This window comes from Canis aureus, chromosome 11 (assembly GCF_053574225.1).
Source record: "Canis aureus isolate CA01 chromosome 11, VMU_Caureus_v.1.0, whole genome shotgun sequence".
In the NCBI taxonomy this organism is placed as follows: domain Eukaryota; kingdom Metazoa; phylum Chordata; class Mammalia; order Carnivora; family Canidae; genus Canis; species Canis aureus.
The window spans coordinates 62,966,837-62,983,874 of NC_135621.1; the positions used below are offsets into that span (position 1 = coordinate 62,966,837).

General features: G+C 47.5%; 2 long non-coding RNA genes across 36 annotated transcripts in view; one reads left to right on the forward strand and one right to left on the reverse strand.

The window, feature by feature from the left end:
• Positions 1-17,038, reverse strand: part of LOC144324199 (uncharacterized) — a 584,277-nt gene that overhangs the window by 202,540 nt on the left and 364,699 nt on the right. The gene's annotated exons all lie outside the window — the stretch shown is intronic.
• Positions 8,715-17,010, forward strand: LOC144323090 (uncharacterized). Of its 2 annotated transcripts, none has more exons than XR_013388630.1 (5): positions 8,715-8,964; positions 11,020-11,232; positions 13,978-14,138; positions 14,895-15,165; positions 15,471-17,010. It is a non-coding gene; the product is annotated as an uncharacterized LOC144323090 (long non-coding RNA). The 2 variants fall into 2 exon arrangements; XR_013388629.1 differs by lacking the exon at positions 8,715-8,964 and adding an exon at positions 10,482-10,731.

The following is a 17,038-nucleotide window of genomic DNA, read 5'->3' on the forward strand; positions in this document are numbered from 1 at the left end:
GGGAGGAGGCTCTGATCCATGTGGTCATTCAGTGACCCAGGCTCCTTACAACTTGTGGCCTCACCATCCCCCCAGCAGTTTGAAGTTTTCTGCTAGATCTTTCGCTTCTGACTAGCAGATGAGGAAGGGAATGTGTAGGATCACGGTTAATGGGTCAGGCCTGGAAGTGGTGCATATCTCTCCCACTGACATATAACTGGCCAGGACTCAGGCCCATGGCCTCACCTTGCAGGAAAAGAAACTGGGGAAATGTAGTGTGATCATATACCCAGCAGGAAAAGCAAGTTGGCTTTGGTGACTTCATGACAGTCTCTGCCACCTAAATTTCTGTATACTCCTGTCATGTTTATCTTTCTCACATACCATTTAATAACATTTTGCCACATTGCCATTTTGTTCAAGAACTTTTTGAATTATTCCCAATTATTTACATAATAAAGACCCAAACTGCATCATCAAGAAAACAGCTGCATCTGTTCTTCCCACCTTACCTGGCTCTGGTGCCCTAATGACCCAAGCACTAAGCACTATGAACCCCAACCTCCACACCCCTCATACCTTTCCCATTGCCTCTGTGTCTTTGCCTCTGGCTTTTCCCTGTTCTGTGATACTTTCCTCTACCTCTCTGAATATCAAAACCTACAAATCCTACCCTTAACCCTTCAGCCTCCAGTGACCTCTCATTCTCTGCACCTCCATCATTAACAGCAATCTTGCACTAAGTGCTCACAACATCTCAGGAATTGTGTGCTAAGCATGCATATGCCAATCATTTTCCACCTGCATGATCTCATTTAATCTTCCCAGCTATAGGGTATCTATTATTATCATTACTTTTCCTTTTAAAGAGATGAAATTGAGCCTCAGAGAGGTAAAGCAACTTGCCAACATCACAATCTGCTCTCCCCACACACTGCCCCTGAGATACATGGCCCATTGTCTTCTCCTGAACTTCCACTTACTAATGCCTCCATATGGGTGCTGAAAGAAGAAAAAAGTCTAATAATGGTTAGAAATTTATCAGAAAGATGTCCTCTTATGCTATGATCATAGGAAGGGGACAAATAACCACCCTCCCTCTGGCTAAGCCTGAGCAGAAGCCATGGGCAGGGTGAGCCAGTCCAAGCTTCCGTCTGGCATTCCAAACAGGAATCAGCAGGTCCAAGCAGGGACTCTGGCAGGCAGCACAAAGTGTGTTCTTGCTATATTATTTGGGCCAGAGACCTGGTGGGCCACGCCACTGGGGATGCAGCCATGGGTGGGAAGGTCAGGAGAAGAGTTGCTGTGTGCTCCCGAAAGGCACATTCACGTGTGAGCCTGGGCTGCTATGTGTGTGGCAATGTGTGCCCAGCCTGGCACCATACAGACAGAGGAGGCAGCTGGCTTCCCTGGGACAGTCCGCCCAGGACCTATGCAAAAAGCCCTTCCTACTCCAACAGTCTGTCCAACCATGTGGAAGGGAACTTTTTACCCTAGTGAAGTGAACCTGAGCAAGTCACCTGTCTCCCTGGGCCTCAACTCCTATAGCTATAAAGTGGAATTAATTCACAAGTTACTTCATAAGGTGGTTATGAGGATTATATGAATTAATACATGTGAGGTGCTTAGAGCTAAACCTATCCCACCCGCCATGGCACCACTAGGACAAGATTCCTTTGGCTTCAGAAAATAGTTTTTTGGTTTTTTTTTTTTTTTTCAGAAAATAGTTTTTAATCTTGCAGACATCACAGATCTCCTGGGAATTTGGTGGAAGTTGTGCAGCCGCCACACCCAAACTCACACCATTTCATACACACACATAGAAAAATTCGCTTATAATGTGGCATGCTGTGTCAGGGCATTCAGGGACTTGGTAAAGCCTGGCCCAGTTTAGCAAACCCTGGCTTGAGGGCAATGCATCAAATGAGTAGCTATGTAACTAAATTTGGGAGCTTTCTTCAATAGCAGATACATTAAAACATTTTTATGTTGAGGGGAAGAAGTGGAGGTTAAAGATCACAAATTAGAAGGATGAGAGCCATGGAGTAGAGAATTGCTCTGTTTTACTGAGCCCCCTCCTATACTCAGGATGGACAGTAGCTTTCACCACCCATTAGAGAATCCCAAATCTCTCCCCTCTGTGCTCACAAGACTTTGCCTTCAACGCAGGACCCTGCTGGTTCGTGCCACTCCTTGGTCAGCATCCCAAGGAGTCACCTGCGAATCACATACGACTCAGCTGCTATGTCTACCTGAGCCAAGACAACTCTCCTTACTCTCCCACCCCACAAAGAGGGGGAGATCTTCCAGGAAGTGATTATGTCTCCCCTATCCTGACCCACCCTCAATTCCAGGGCACTTCATCCTTCAAGGACATCACCATGCCCACCCACATCCTTGCAGACTTTTAAATTATGCATTCCTGGGAGGGCCTGGAGATTGGATGCAAATCCTTGGATGAATTCTGGGATAAAAACCATTGTATCCTGTCCACTGTGCTTCCTCCTCACCTGTAGAACCCAGAAGAAAGAGCTGACGGGCTTTCACTGTTACTTGTGCCTCCTGCCCTAAGTAAACCGTGAAATCTGTTTGGAAACAGAATGAGCGTGTTGGACTCTGCAGCTTGCCCCAGCCCTTCCCTCCAAAAAGGGACACAACACAGTGTAGCAGCCCACACAAGTGGAAAACCTTGTGCTGGGGCCTGAAAATCAATTTCCTGAGCCCACAGAAGGAAGGTTCTCCATGCCAGGACCTCAGCCCTGTGTACAGAGGGTGAAGTGGAAAAGCTGCTGCTTCTTGGCCATAACTCAACACAGCCTGCAGGCGAGACAGACAGAGAGAGAGAGAGAGAGAGAGAGAGAGAGAGAGAAGAGAGAGAGAGAGAGAAACAGAGTGAAAAACAGAGTGGGAATGGGAAGGAATTTTTAACTTTTGATGCAGAATGACGCTACTACTAGTGTCACTGTTTGGGTTTCTTTGCAACAAGAAATAGGTGACAAAGGGGACCAGATGAAAAGTTTGGGTACCTGAGTACTTTCGAAGCCTAGCTGTGCTGTGATGTGAAAGAGTTGGATGAAATACCCAACGTGGGAATCGAATCAGATGAATTCCTGAGAGTTTTCATGAGCATATGCTCATGTGTGCCCAGATGTGTTTGAGGACACACATCTGGTGTTGCACACGTCTTTCTGTATCTGTGTGTGCCTTTGTGTTTGCACTCACAGGTTTTATAAGGGATTGATGTCAGTGTCTACCTGCATAGGTGTGCTCAACTAACAGAATGAGGGCAGAGCATACTTTTGTACCAAGCTTTATAGTGCTACCTTTTGATAGTGCCACCTTCTCTCTCATCCCTTTAAATTCATCTGGAAAAACCCTGGATTCCTCATTCAATGGTGGAAGGGTACTGATTTTAAAAGGAAACCAGAGCATTATCTCAAACTTATAGTTATAAATCAAGTGTCAGAAAATCCAGCCCACCATTTTCTTCCACCAGGAGAGGTGAGCAGCTGCAACAGAGACCATATGGACCACTCTATCTGGCCCGGTTATTGTAGAGTTTGCACACCTCTAGCAATTGGCCCTGCCTTTTTGGGGTAGCTCCACCTCCACACTCCATGCTCCATGCTAGTCACCTCACCAAGGATGAATTGACACGATGGAGCAGAGAATTTTAACTCAATTTTAACTCAGAATTCAAGTTCAAAGGCAGATGTTCGCTGGGAAGCTACTGGCATGTTCTTTCTTCTGTGGCCCATGTTTTGGGTGGAGGAGCTCACTGCTCCCTCAACCAGTTCAAATGCTGAGGGCAAGGTGTTGACCTCCAGAGCAGGCACAGAATCCAGCCAACCATGAAGCTCTGGACCAGCTGCCTAACATCTCTGGGCCCGTTGATATAATCAATAATTGCCAAGTATGTAGTCACAGCTAATTTAACTCTTGGAGAAGGTAAGGTTAGCATCACTTCTAAGGGTGTGCTTTCTCCAGATCCACATAAATAATCTCCCATTCTCCGTTTGTCTGTCTTAGAGACACAACGGAGCCCCACATCATTGTGATTATGCCACATTACACCGTTTTGGTCTCTGATGTTGAGAGAGCTCTCCAATCATCAAATTCTTCTGAGCTCAGCAACCCCAGAAGACAAATGCAGGTATATATGGCCACGAGTCCTACTGTCTAAGTGTTATCAGAAAACAGACTCTTTGGGGATGACGAGCAGGCATGTGTTGGTACAAAGTACATCCTCTACTCATGGCAAGCCCAGCTTTGTCTTCTGAGTGGATCAATATTCAGAAATCAGGCTTTGCTGGACACGTAGCTGAGAATGTGAGGTATGTCATGGAAGCTCCCATGTTCGGCTCCCTCGAAACTAAACATGGCATGTGACCAGCTTTCCTGCTGGCCACTAGGAGACTGTAGGCCATAACCTTCTAAGCCTCGAGCTTCTCACCCTAGAGCTGCTAACCCCATCCAGGCTCAGCAGTATCTTCCCCGTCCATCCCTGTGCCAAAGTTGCAATCAGTATGAAAACTCCACCTTCTGTAACTGTGACATGATAAATAATGGATGCGGTGTCATGCTCTGTGTCATGTTTCCGAGAAGACGGAGGGAGGAGACTGGAGGGCTCCAGCTGGAGGTGTGATGTCATCCTCTGGCCACACTCACTCTGACAATGGCCATTCGTCCCCACTCCTCTGCAGAGCTGCAGCCTGGGCTCTTCTCTCTGACTCTGCACATGCCGTCTTTCTTAAGAAGACGTTTATGATGACACATAATGTGAATAAAGGCTGGAACCGTCCACTGTCCTCTGATTTGCTGTAACTGTCACTTGCAATGCTTGCTTCTCATTTATACCCTAAATGAAACTCTCCAGCATGGCACCAATATTACCAAGTACCCTTCCAGAACAGAAGGCTTTGCTTTCAGCTGCCTCTCTGCTCGGCTCTGAGAGGAGGCTGCCTGGAAGCAGGGTCCAGACCCCGTGCTGGTGCTGCGTTGGAAACTTGACGGGATGGCACTGGGTGTTATACTATATGTTGGCAAATCGAACTCCAATTAAAAAAAATACAAAAAATAAAAACTAAATTAAAAAAAAAAAGAAATTTGACAATGAACGAGCATGGTGGTCATTCTCAAGGGACACTGTGTGCACATTTAATGAAAGGTGGAGCTCTGCCTCGGAGCCTGCGATGACTGAGGAGGGGCCGGCACCCTCCATCGCTGACGTCCTCAAAACAACTGACAGGCCGAGATAAATCAATGTGTGCACTTCTTTCCCCTTCTACTGCCCCCGCAGGAAGGAGACCTCATTGCTTTTGAGAAGATGAGGCAAAGAGAGATGCAAGGGGAGATGGATGTATCCTGGACATGCAGATCCTTCAGTGTAAAATTAAGAAAATAGAGGCTGGGGATGGAACTGGGGGGAAGAGGGTGCAGAAAAGAGATGAGGCAAGCGCTCTGTTGGAGAAAGGACTTCGTGCACCGTGGAACTGTACTTAACGGTAACATACCTTAAAAGACGCACACTCTCCAATCAACTGCAGTAGCTCCTCCACAAGCCAATTTCCCACAAGGCACAGCACATGGCCAGGCTCAGTTTGCTAAGCCACAATGTGACTTCTGCGTCTACGTGGCACCTTGGCACCGGGAAGGGGGGCATTCCTGGCCATGGAATGGTGGGGCCTATGTGCCATAACAAGAGGGCACAGGTGAGGCTCTCTGGGCAGAGCAGGTTTGTTCATCTGGGACGGGCAAAGAGCAAAGGCAGCTCCATCCAGGCGGGAAGCTGGTCAATGGCACAGTGTCACATGCAGGCAAAGCTATGTCTGGTCAGGCCTGGTTCTGAGGTGAGTCCTGGATCCTCACCCTTATTCTGTCACTTGGTGAGTCTGAGAAGTCGCTCAATGCTCTTGCACTTCCATTTCTCTGTCCAATCATGGACATAAGTTCTGCCCTCCAAATTCACTCTCTGTGAGTAATGATGAGGGCATTCTTCGGACTTCCCTGTGAAGACGGTGCCATTCTTCCATTCTTACGTGGAGTGTCTCTTCCTGAGCCACAACAGAACGTCCCCAGTGTTTCCTCTCAAGCTAAAGAACAGGCCACGAGCACTCACAAGTGTGGCCCCAAACAAAGCACTACCCAAAGTCATTAGTGACAATTGAGTTTTCACACATCTGGAGGATAATCAGCTTTGGGTTCTAATCCAAAACATGCATGTGTCCCTATGTTCATGGGGAACAAGGGAGGAGGATATAGTGGAATGGAGTGGTACTAAAAAGTAAGATGATGAATGGAAATAGAGAAAAAAATGCCAGCTGGAGATAAAGCAACTAAAACTACAAATGGGATTTAAACTGAAGACATGAGAGCAGAGGAACTCACTTGGAGACGCACTGCTATTTCTCCTAGAGAAGCCACCAGTGACTGTAGTGTGGTCATTTTTAAGAATCTGGAGACAAATTTTGCCATGAAAGGTGATGGCTGTTAAAACACAATCATATTTATGGCCTTCTGGTCATCTGCCAGCTGTTCTCCTGATTACATGTCAAGGCCTGGTCTCGAGAAGCCCAATCTTCTATATGCCCATGTTAACCTTTCACTATTAGGTCATCTCATTTGGAATTGTACTATTGGGACTCGCTTCCTCTCTCTCATAATGCCTTCCATGGAATGGCCACTGGGGATGCTGTCAGGAATGAAAGCTGATGCTAGCCAGGCTCACTGCCTGCTGATGACCTCCACATGATAGCTGCAACACATGTCCTTAACATGTTGGCGTGAGGCCCCACAACAGTTCCAATGCATGTTTCTGTTTAATGAGGAGAGACAAGTGATTCTGGAGATGAAAGGAATTGAAGAGATGAAAAATACACCCTTAGCACTTTCAGAGTACGATTCCATCCCACAGTGGGAGATATCAACAGAAAGTGCTTGGGGCAATACGATGGACAGGGCTTGCTGTAGGAGGCTTGAGGACAGAAGGCAGAGAGTGGCAGTGGATGCCTCAAGCAAAGACCAGATTCGAGGGTCTGATTATCAAATGGTCTATGACTCAGATATGGGCTGTGAGGAAATGTATTCAGAGGAAGTAAAATCTGTAACACCTGGGGTTCCAGGCAGGAAAGCATCTAGGCTCGTGGCAGTTCAGGTCCATAAGCCAGAACAGAGAAGGTGAAAGTGGAGGGGAGAGTACCTAGGGCCTGCATGCCTGGAGGCATCTCCTCCATGAAGCCCTGAGTCACTGATAATCCCGGAGGGCTCAGCTGGCTACTTGTAAGGTGTCTTTGAACTGAAACACTCATGCTAAGATTATGTACTCATTAGTTGATGAAACATTATGACCAGAGGCTCGCAGGAACCTAACCCTGTATTTCCCCTAGGAGCAGTGGTTCACTATTCACTAATTCAGCATTTCTAGGGACTTTAAAGAACTGTTGCAAATAACAATAGTCATGTGATGTTGATGGTGGGGAAATAGGGACCAGCATGGGAGACTTCAGGTTTGAGCAGGGAAGGAAGAGAAGATGGAGTAGGTAAGTGAGGGAACCTGGCCATAGAGGGCTGGGAAGCAGGAGGAATGAGCCTAAACAGGCCAGCTTGTTCAGAAAGGCCCCTAACCCTGCATGCCAGAAAACAACAGCTTCTCCAAGAACCCTGCACAGGTTGCTGCTACCTAAGCACGGTGCTATGGTCATTCATTAATAAGCACATTGGAAACCTAGGCAGACAGACCCACAGTTAAGGGGCCGCAGAGACCCAGAGAGGGCGTCTCAAGGGGCTGCCTCTTTGCAGTCCAGTTTATGACTCTTCAGGGAAGGCTAAGCTCCAGCCTTGTTATTTTCCTTCTGGGATTAAAAAGAGAACCGTAGTTTCCTGCCCTATTAAGCCAGTGCCTTTCATGATCATTAAAATACCTTTAAATACTTCATTTCTCCCCCTTAAAGTGTTCCAGGCATAAGGGAAGCTCTCCTTCCACATAACCTTGCTCCAAAATAACAAACACATGATGCCATTTGAATTTGGCTTCTCTCTTCTTCCCTTTTGGGTGTTCAGAAATAGCCACTTACAAACACATGAAGGCATTTGCCTCGGTGGTAAATATGTCTTACGTGTCGATTTCAGCAGGCGACTCTCTGCAGATGTGCACATGTGTGCTCATTTCCTGCCCTCCAAAACTATTTTTTTTTTTTTGGTTGCGGACATATGGTGAGCAATAGTTGGAATAGTTATTCAGGGCGCAGACACTCCTCTGGGATCCGTGGGACAAATCTTGCTCCTTCTGTCAAGTCAGAATCACCAAGAATGTATTGAGCACTGAAATGTGCAAGGAGTTTTAATCATGTGTGCATCCTTACCACCATACTCATAATAAAATCATTAACAGTCCTCTACGGCATGTTAATGGTCAAATGGATAATAACTAATGAAGCAGCTCAGAGTTTTTAAGAGCTTAACTATGATCCAGGTACTATTCTATGTAACTTGCAGGTATTCAGTAATTTAATTCTTGTAACAACCCTAGGAAGTAATTATTAATATTATTGCCATTTTATAGATAATGAAACTAGGGCAGGGAGAGTTTGTCTAGGCAGGTAACTCATCTCAATCCAGAATTCAAAGGATGGATGGGATTGTGATTCAGATAATTTATTGACATCATAATTAGAATTTGAATTTCATTCTCTGTGTATTCACCTTGTTGCACAAATCCTACCTCTGCAAAGAAGGAAGCCAAGCTCTTGGTGTCCCCTTTGGCTCTGGAGGGCTTGTGGAGCAGGCTGGAAGCCAAAGATTCAGAAGGGTCCTCTCCTGATTTCCACAACAGCCTAACTCTCTAAAGAGGTTATGCCAAAGTTCTGGGGGCACAGAGAGAAGTGAGTGGTTTCAAGGGAGCTGGAGAGAGGGGAGATGGCTCCATGACAGGAACAAGGAGGATACTCACAGGTGCTGGGAAGGCAGAGACCCAGGCCCCGCTCCCTGGTAAGGCAAGACCCAGAGGCCAACAGCAGTGTGGCCCCCCTGGAAGGTCTGACCTGGACAACTGGGCAGGCCCTGCAAAGCCTGAGAATGACAGAGTCTGCCACCTTCGTGGGGGACATGGGCTTGGAGAGAAAGAGACTTAAAATAAGCACAACAGGGGCACCTGGGTGGCTCAGTGGTTGAGCATCTGTCTTCGGCTCAGGGCATGATCCCGGGATCCTGGGGTTGAGTCCTGCATCGGGCTCCCTGCAGGGAGCCTGCTTCTCCCTCTGCCTATGTCTCTGCCTCTCTGTCTCTCTCATGAATAAACAAATAAAATCTTAAAAATTAAATAAAATAAATAAAATAAGCATAAGACTGAAAAATCCGAGGCCCTTCTTCCACGGTCCAGCTTCAGGGAGGCTTGTAACCCCCAGGAAGGAGGAGAAGGCCCTAACGATCTCTATGATTTGAATTACTATCATTCTGGGAAGACAGGGGCTTTATAGTCAGATTTTATTTGACATAAAGGAAATTATGAAACAGGCCACTTTTGCAGACCCGACTTGGTAGTGTGGGAGTCTTTTACCCCTTACGGAATGTTTAGAGATCTCACAGGGGAAGGAAGGAGGAACTTGGGCACTTACAGGAAGAGTCAAGGTTAGAGAAGCCAAAGGAAGGACAGGAGCATCCAGGCAGATGGCAGAGAGGGTCCACCTTTGAGGACAGAATGGAGGCATGAGGTCTGAGCAGAGACCAAGAGCAGTCCAGGCTCGAATGGGGGGATCAAGCCTGTGAAGAGAGAAGGTGTGAGGGGGCTGTGTCTCCAGGATCAGGGGTGTGGGCTTGCCTTTAGGCCCCTTCCACGTTAAGGCCTGCTTTGCCAGCACACTGTGTCAGGATGTTGTCAAGACTCACTCTGAGCCAAGAACACTGGGTATCCTTCTGTCCCCTACCAAGAAGTCGTGTGCCTTTCTGCCTGTTGGCTCTGTCCATGCTTTCATCCTTGCAATACCTCTTCTGTTTGTACCTACCCCAACCCTGCTCAGCAGCCCCACCCTTACCCCCAGAGATAACCAACAAGATCCCCACCGTCATTCAAGGTTTACTCTAACTACCACTTCCTGTGCAAAGCTTGCCCTGATCCCCTTGGGGGAAACAACTTCCTTCCTCTGTGGTGACACAGCTCTCTACTGAACTGTGATTTAGTAACTTTTCATGTTGCCTTGTGCACATCATAATGGCAGGAACCATGTTCTTTTTCACCCCGGAAACCTCATGGTGTCTGGCACATCTGAGACGATGGATACTCCTCAGACAGGCATAGCAGAGCTGGGGTAGGGCCGAGCTGACCCGCACACAGAGAGCATCACCCTCAATCCTCAGCCCTGCCCACCTCCGTGTCTGGTGCACCCAACCCCCAGTATCGTGGTCACTCCTCTGGGTTACTGTTGGAGGGGCTGCTCAGAGGCAAGTACATCGCCTGGGTGGGGTTCAACACATCACCCACCGTCTCCAGGGTCACAATAGGGAGCATGACTCAAGGGAACGAGACAGGGGAGAGAGAGCCCTGACATAGGAGTAAAAACCAACCAAACTGTCAGATATAGAATCAGAGTGAGGAGCACAGCTGTAGGCAAGCACCTGTCTGGAAGGGCTCAGAGCATCTGAGGTAGTATCAGAGCTCAGAGTTTCAGAACCGAGGAGAAAACTATTGCTACAAAAGGAGAGGCAGATGTGGAAAATTTCCTCCTCCTTGGGGCAGGGGTTGTGAGGAGCAGATCTAAGGTAATACAAGAGAACAGGCCTTCTCCTGAGTCCAAACCAGAAGTCATCCTTACTCACTGCAACAGGGGCACCCCACAAACAGCATGGGGCTTCCACTCGGGGGAACTGGGCTTTCATTTTGACTGGGCCACTGATTAGCGGTGTGACCCTGGACAAGCCACTCCACCTCTCTGGGCTGCATTTCCTCATTTATAAAATGAGTGGGTTGAGCTAGAGAGAGATGGTTAGCTTACTACATAGGCCTTTTTAGCCCTACCATTCAAAGACATCATTCATTTCCCGTCATAGCCATAGTGTGACAGCCTTTGAGGTTTCCCTTCCTCCATCGAGACCAACGGCCAGACAGAGACAGCAAGCGCACGCCTGAGAATCCAGAAGCATTCTGGGAAATGGTGTAAGCAAAGCATCGGAGGCATTTATCAAGAAAATCTGAATATCAACCGTCAAGCCCCAGGCCGAGGGGAGCTGGGAATATTTCAGGGCACATTAACCACTGTTGTGGTAAGTAATTATGCACACTGACTTTGAGTCTGTTTCAACGGTCACAACTCAGAGTGTAATTCCTGCACTGTTTCCAGGGAGGGAGGGAGGGAGGGACCCTGAGCAAGTGCTAACGAGTCTTCCTAGAGTCTGAACGGTGGACTGGTAATAGCTGGCATTTCAAAAATGTAGCCTTTTGTTTCCTGAAAAACTGCTTAAAAGCATTCAACTCCCCCATCTCTGATCCTTCTCTGAGAAAGGAAACAATAAATATGATTTCAATCCATTGTGTTAATATCAGGATGCACACACAGAAGTCTCTGGATCCAGCATTGAGCAAAAACCCATCTGTGATGCCAATCCTGACAACAGACAGAAAGAGGACATTAACACTTTCGGGTCTCTCGAGAAGTAAGAGTTCAGTGGTCACTTGTCCTAAATACGTGAGTGGAAAAAAGATCTTACATATAGGAGCAGTATATTATTTGAAAACAAAAACTGATAAAAAGTGTAATAGAATAATGACATATTTGAACGTGTGTTTTGCCCAAAAATAATTTATCTCTGCAGAGACACCCCTCACCGTGAGACTGCTAGCCTAACTGATCTAAATTCCCATTTGCTCAAAACTTTATCCGTGGCCCAATTAAAATCTCTGCTGGCAAACACTATGAGAGATGTCAGAGCAATTTTCATAAAAGAGTAAAAGAAAATCACACCGAATTTTCAACAATCTATTAGTTGGCACGAAGGCAAAGAGGGATCTAGGTGGACTCTACTGAGGAGTGCGTATTCAAAGGATTATCTTTCTCATCATCAAAATTTGGCCTTCTTTGATTAGAGAGTTCATCCAAGCAAGCAAGCAATCAATCATGATCATTTACCTGAAACCTAATAGAGAAAACAGTTAATGTTACAATTTTTTGGAGTTAGAGATTAGGCATACAATATAAGGCCCAGCCACTCAAAGTGTGGCCTCATACCGGAGCATCTCAGCATCACCTGGGAGCCTGTTAGAAATGAAGAGTCTCAGGTTCCACCTGGCCTACTAAATTAGAATCTGCATCATAACAAAGTCCCAGTTGGAGTGATTCATATCTTTTTTTTTTTTTTAATTTATTCATGATAGTCACACACAGAGAGACAGAGAGGCAGAGACACAGGCAGAGGGAGAAGCAGGCTCCATGGACCAGGAGCCCGATGTGGGATTCGATCCCGGGTCTCCAGGATCACGCCCCGGGCCAAAGGCAGGTGCCAAACCGCTGCGCCACCCAGGGATCCCGATTCATATCTTTATTAAGGTTTGAGACGCTTAAGTAGTATATATGGATTTAAGAAACTAAAAGCAGGTGTGTGTGTGTGTGTGTGTGTGTGTGTGTGTGTGTGTGTTAGGGGGAAGGTGTGGATATGTGTGTGTGGGGGGGTGTTGGAAAAACAGTGTCAGGTGCAGAGTGTAAATGTAGAATTGGGATTTTTGAAACCATCCAGTTTATTCCAGAGCCCAATGCTCCTAGCCACTCAGCTGTTCTGCCTGAGAGATCATCTCTATGGTGAATCACATACCCAGTCTCTACTAGAATATCTCCAGTGAGAGGCACCTCATTCATTCTCACCAGCAACCCATTCTGTTTTCAGTAGTTAGCCCATTTTCAAAGATTGGGACCGATTTACATGTTGTGACAAGATGACACCTTGAAGTTCTAGATCTTTCTGTAAGATGTACAAACGTCCCTGTCTTTCCTCCAGTCTTTCAAGTACCTGGAGATGGCTCTTGTGACTGGTCTTAAACTGGACTGCCCTTTGCAAGGATATGACCGGCAGCTCCAGGCCATGGTCACCAAAGAGAAATCCTCTGTCGGACTAGCTGTGTGACCTTGGCCACATTACAAAAGCTACTAAATCTTCGTGTGTCAGTTTTCTTGTCTCTTTTTTTTTTTTATTGGCATTCAATTTGCCGGTTTTCTTGTCTCTAAAATAGGGTAAAAGGATAGCACCTGTCTCATGAGTTTCGTGAAGATCAGATAAAATAATCCACACGATGCCCCTAGTCAATGCTTGACAACACACAGCAAGTGTTCAACAGATGCCACCTATTATTATTCCCAACTTAAATACTCTTTGTTCAAAAAAAAAAAAAAAAGCATGAGAGAAAAGATGTAGTTTAATTGCCTCTTTAAGAGGATAGAACTCAAGTCAGCCAAAAGAGCATCCTGAGCGACTAGGCTCTAAAAGCACAAAGTATCAGAGTCGAAAATGATGAAATAGGGCAGCCCGGGTGGCTCAGCGATATAGCACCGCCTTCAGCCCAGGGCCTGATCCTGGAGACCCAGGATCGAGTCCCACGTCAGGCTCCCTGCATGGAGCCTGCTTCTCCCTCTGCCTGTGTCTCTGCCTCTCTCTCATGAATAAATAAAATTTTAAAAAAGAAAATGCTGAAATAGAACACAGTAAATGGTTCGGTCCGACTAGAATGGAAGGTGTGTAGACTAATCAGAGAAAAAGCTAGAATGGTAAGTGAAAGACAGTTGATATTTTCCAAAAGCAAGACTCAGAAGGGACGGTTGGGAGCTGGGCGACCTGAGACCCGCCCCGGCACCACTGTAACTGAAGTAGAGCCTAAGCAGTGGCTCGGAGGATCGCACAGGGCTCTGACGTCAGGAGGCAGCGACGTGCACTCTGTATTAGCTTGAACCATACGCCGTTATCGACATTACACTGCTCTTAACCTAGAAGAACAACAGTTTTGTTTGCTTTAACCTCACACAGGTCTCTTCCTCACCTTTAATGTGTAAGGTGTGGAGCAGGAGCAGGGGAGTGCAGGGAGGCAGATCCGTCCTCTGCACCCCATGTCCCCCCAACCCAGGCTTCCTCAGAAGTGGAGCGAGCCCATGTCAAAGAGAGCTGGAGGCACAGGCATCACACGTCAGGTAAACAGAAGGTGTTGTTACTTTCTGGGTGTCCCAGACCCCTGGCACCACAGTGGTCAGAAGCAGCTTTAGCGCCCAGATCCACTTTCCAGAAGCATCCATAGTTCACTGCTGACATCGGCAACCTAAGAACTTTCTTACCCCCTGCTGGACTCCAAGACTCTCCCCCAGCCTTGCCACGTTAGCTTTGCATACAGCATTTGCAATCATTTAGATGAAAACTAAATCCAAAACAAATCAGCTCCTTCTGATGGCCTGAATGGACAGTTTAGGAAAAGGCAAAAGGGAAGCGATTTATTAGAAAGGGGGGGAAAAAAATACTAACAAGATATTTCAGAATAACAGCAGCTGCACCGCACTTCCAGTCTGTGAGGGCCTCGTTTGGACCCACTTCGGTAACGACGGGAAACCGCTGCTCTCCCTTCCCCAGGCATATGTTTCAAGCGCCCTGCAAATGATTTCATGTTGGATCGAGCTTCATTACTCACAGTTCATATTTGGTCTAAATTACAGTAAATGTTATTTCAAGGTTTACAAGTTAATTATTATAGTATAGTATTTACTCCATTATATAGTAATTACTGCAGTATCTAACGCCTAAAGGGTTTTCCCCCCGTATATGAAGGACGCAGAATATTTTAGAGTTTTTTCAAGCAGAACGGGGCTCACTGGGGTGTGTGTGCGAGTGTGCATGTTGGGCGGGGGCTGGGAAGACGGTACCCAGAGATTTGCCTGCAAATGCCTACATTCTTGCAGATGCAGGGCCACCAGCAGCTGAGCTCCGAGCTCGCTGTAGCCGCCCCAGGAAGCAGCACGTCCTGCTCGCAGGGGCTAGAGAGACGGCGCAGACTCCCACCGACGGGCACGATGCCCACCTCACCTCCAGCAGGCCCCAACTGTACCGCGCCGGACAGTTGTGACCTACCCTTGTGACCTACCGAGGAACAAAGATTAGGTTTGCTCATCTGTGAGAGGCAGCTGCCCGAGAGACCTCGTTTGCAATCTGGCTCCCCTCTTTTGGCTCCTGGTGAGAGTTTAAATGGTCTCCTATATACGCTCTCTCCCCCAGCACCCCACACCCTTGCCTCAGAAGGGTCAGCCATGTGACACCAGATAGCCCCCTGCTCTGGGCTACATTTACACCTCTTTGCTCCATTCCAGCCTCACCCTTTGTTCTGGCTGCCAAACCCAAAATGGATTCCATAAGTATCCTGCTTCCCAAATGTTGGTCCAAATGGCAGCCTGCAGGTCTGGGAACCCTAGGGGCCTGACAGGCAGTTGAGCTGAATGACAGGCCTGGGATCAAACCACATTTTTGTCCTCTGACTGCAGCCGAGCATCTTGGGCTAGTCAGGGACAGCCTCCTCTTGCGATGTCCTCTCCTCCACGGAAGCCTGACCGCTGTGACCTTGATAAATGCTGAGCAGATGGAAAAGGAGACTTTGGCAATCACATAAGCATCGTGTCCCCTGATTCTGGCACCCCCGCGGGAGGAAAGAAGCCGATCAGAGACTTGGTGTGTCGATGTGCACCGAGTGAGCACCTACTGTGTGTCTGGGACTGAGGCTGGCACAGCCGGAGAGAAAGGGTGGGCATTTCTAGCACATGCTTTCTTCCACTGCAGAGGATTCCACACCTCAGCCCCTCTTCACGTCGGGGGAGGCAGAGACAGGGGAAGTGAAGGGGGGGAAACTGCTAGTATGTTTTCTCCTAAAGTGCTCTTGACACATTTTCCTGTTGGCAGGTGGTGGCAAAAACCTACAACTGGAAGGTTTAAGTAAAAATGGAGCACACAGATAGGTGTCCGGTTTTTAGGTGGCTGCTCCCGTGCTGAAACACGCGGCTTACCCTTCTCCAACCGGCTTAAAATGGGCTCTAGCAACTGTTCAAGGGCCAAACACTTGGCACTCGCCAGGGTACTTGCCCCTGATCTTTCTCATCGCCCTGGCCCTCTCCTTAATTGCTATGGCAGCAGCTGGCTCCTCCCCAGCCAGCACACCCCCTCCCTTGGCTTCCCACCCTCCCCGTCTTTGCAAAATGGACATCTTGGCACCTCTATGTGTCCTGCTTTAAACCCACTAGTGATTTCCATTACTCATGGCACAGGTCCCACTTCCCTGAATGGCTAAGCACACCTCATATGGCTGGGCTCTTCCTCCCCCGCCCGCCTTCCCTCATCATTTTCTGTCCTCAAGTTTTTAAGGTCTAGCCACTCGGGCCTCTGTTTAGTCCCTGGACCCTGCTTGTGCCCTTTCCCACCTCTGGAAACTTACTTATGCTGCTCCTACCACCTTCCCCACCCCACTCCTCTCTGACCTCCTTCCAGCGGCCCTCTCTGACCTGCCTGTCCTTCAGACCCAGCTCAGGGATCTTCCCGGACATCTAGAACTCGGGCGGTTCCCTGTTCCGACCCCTCCAATGGCTCACATAAATTCTCACTCTTAACACTCATCATACCCTGTTGTATGCAGGTGTTAAATACCTTGCTGCTTGGACCAGAAGCTCTGTGAGGGCAGAGATCACATCTGTCCTGCTCATTGCCAGCAACTAATAAAGTGATGGCCAATGGTTTTGCTGTGTCAATGACAATGACATGTTTACTGAAAGAAAGCATTCTTGAGTGAATCCCAAAAATGCTTAGTGAGAAAGGTAGGCGGTTTAGTGTATCGACTGAGTGGAGAAACCTGGTAATAATAATAATAATGAGAGTTAATACATATTGAGCCCTCACTGTCTGCCAAACACCATACGTATTTTTTACATTTCACAACAATATGATATGAGATAGGCACTCTTATTCAAACTCTTTAACAGAAGGAGAAAACAGGTGCAAGGAGGGTAAGCAAAATGCCTACAGGTGCCCAACTCATACGGGGTGGAGCCATGATACAATCCCAAGC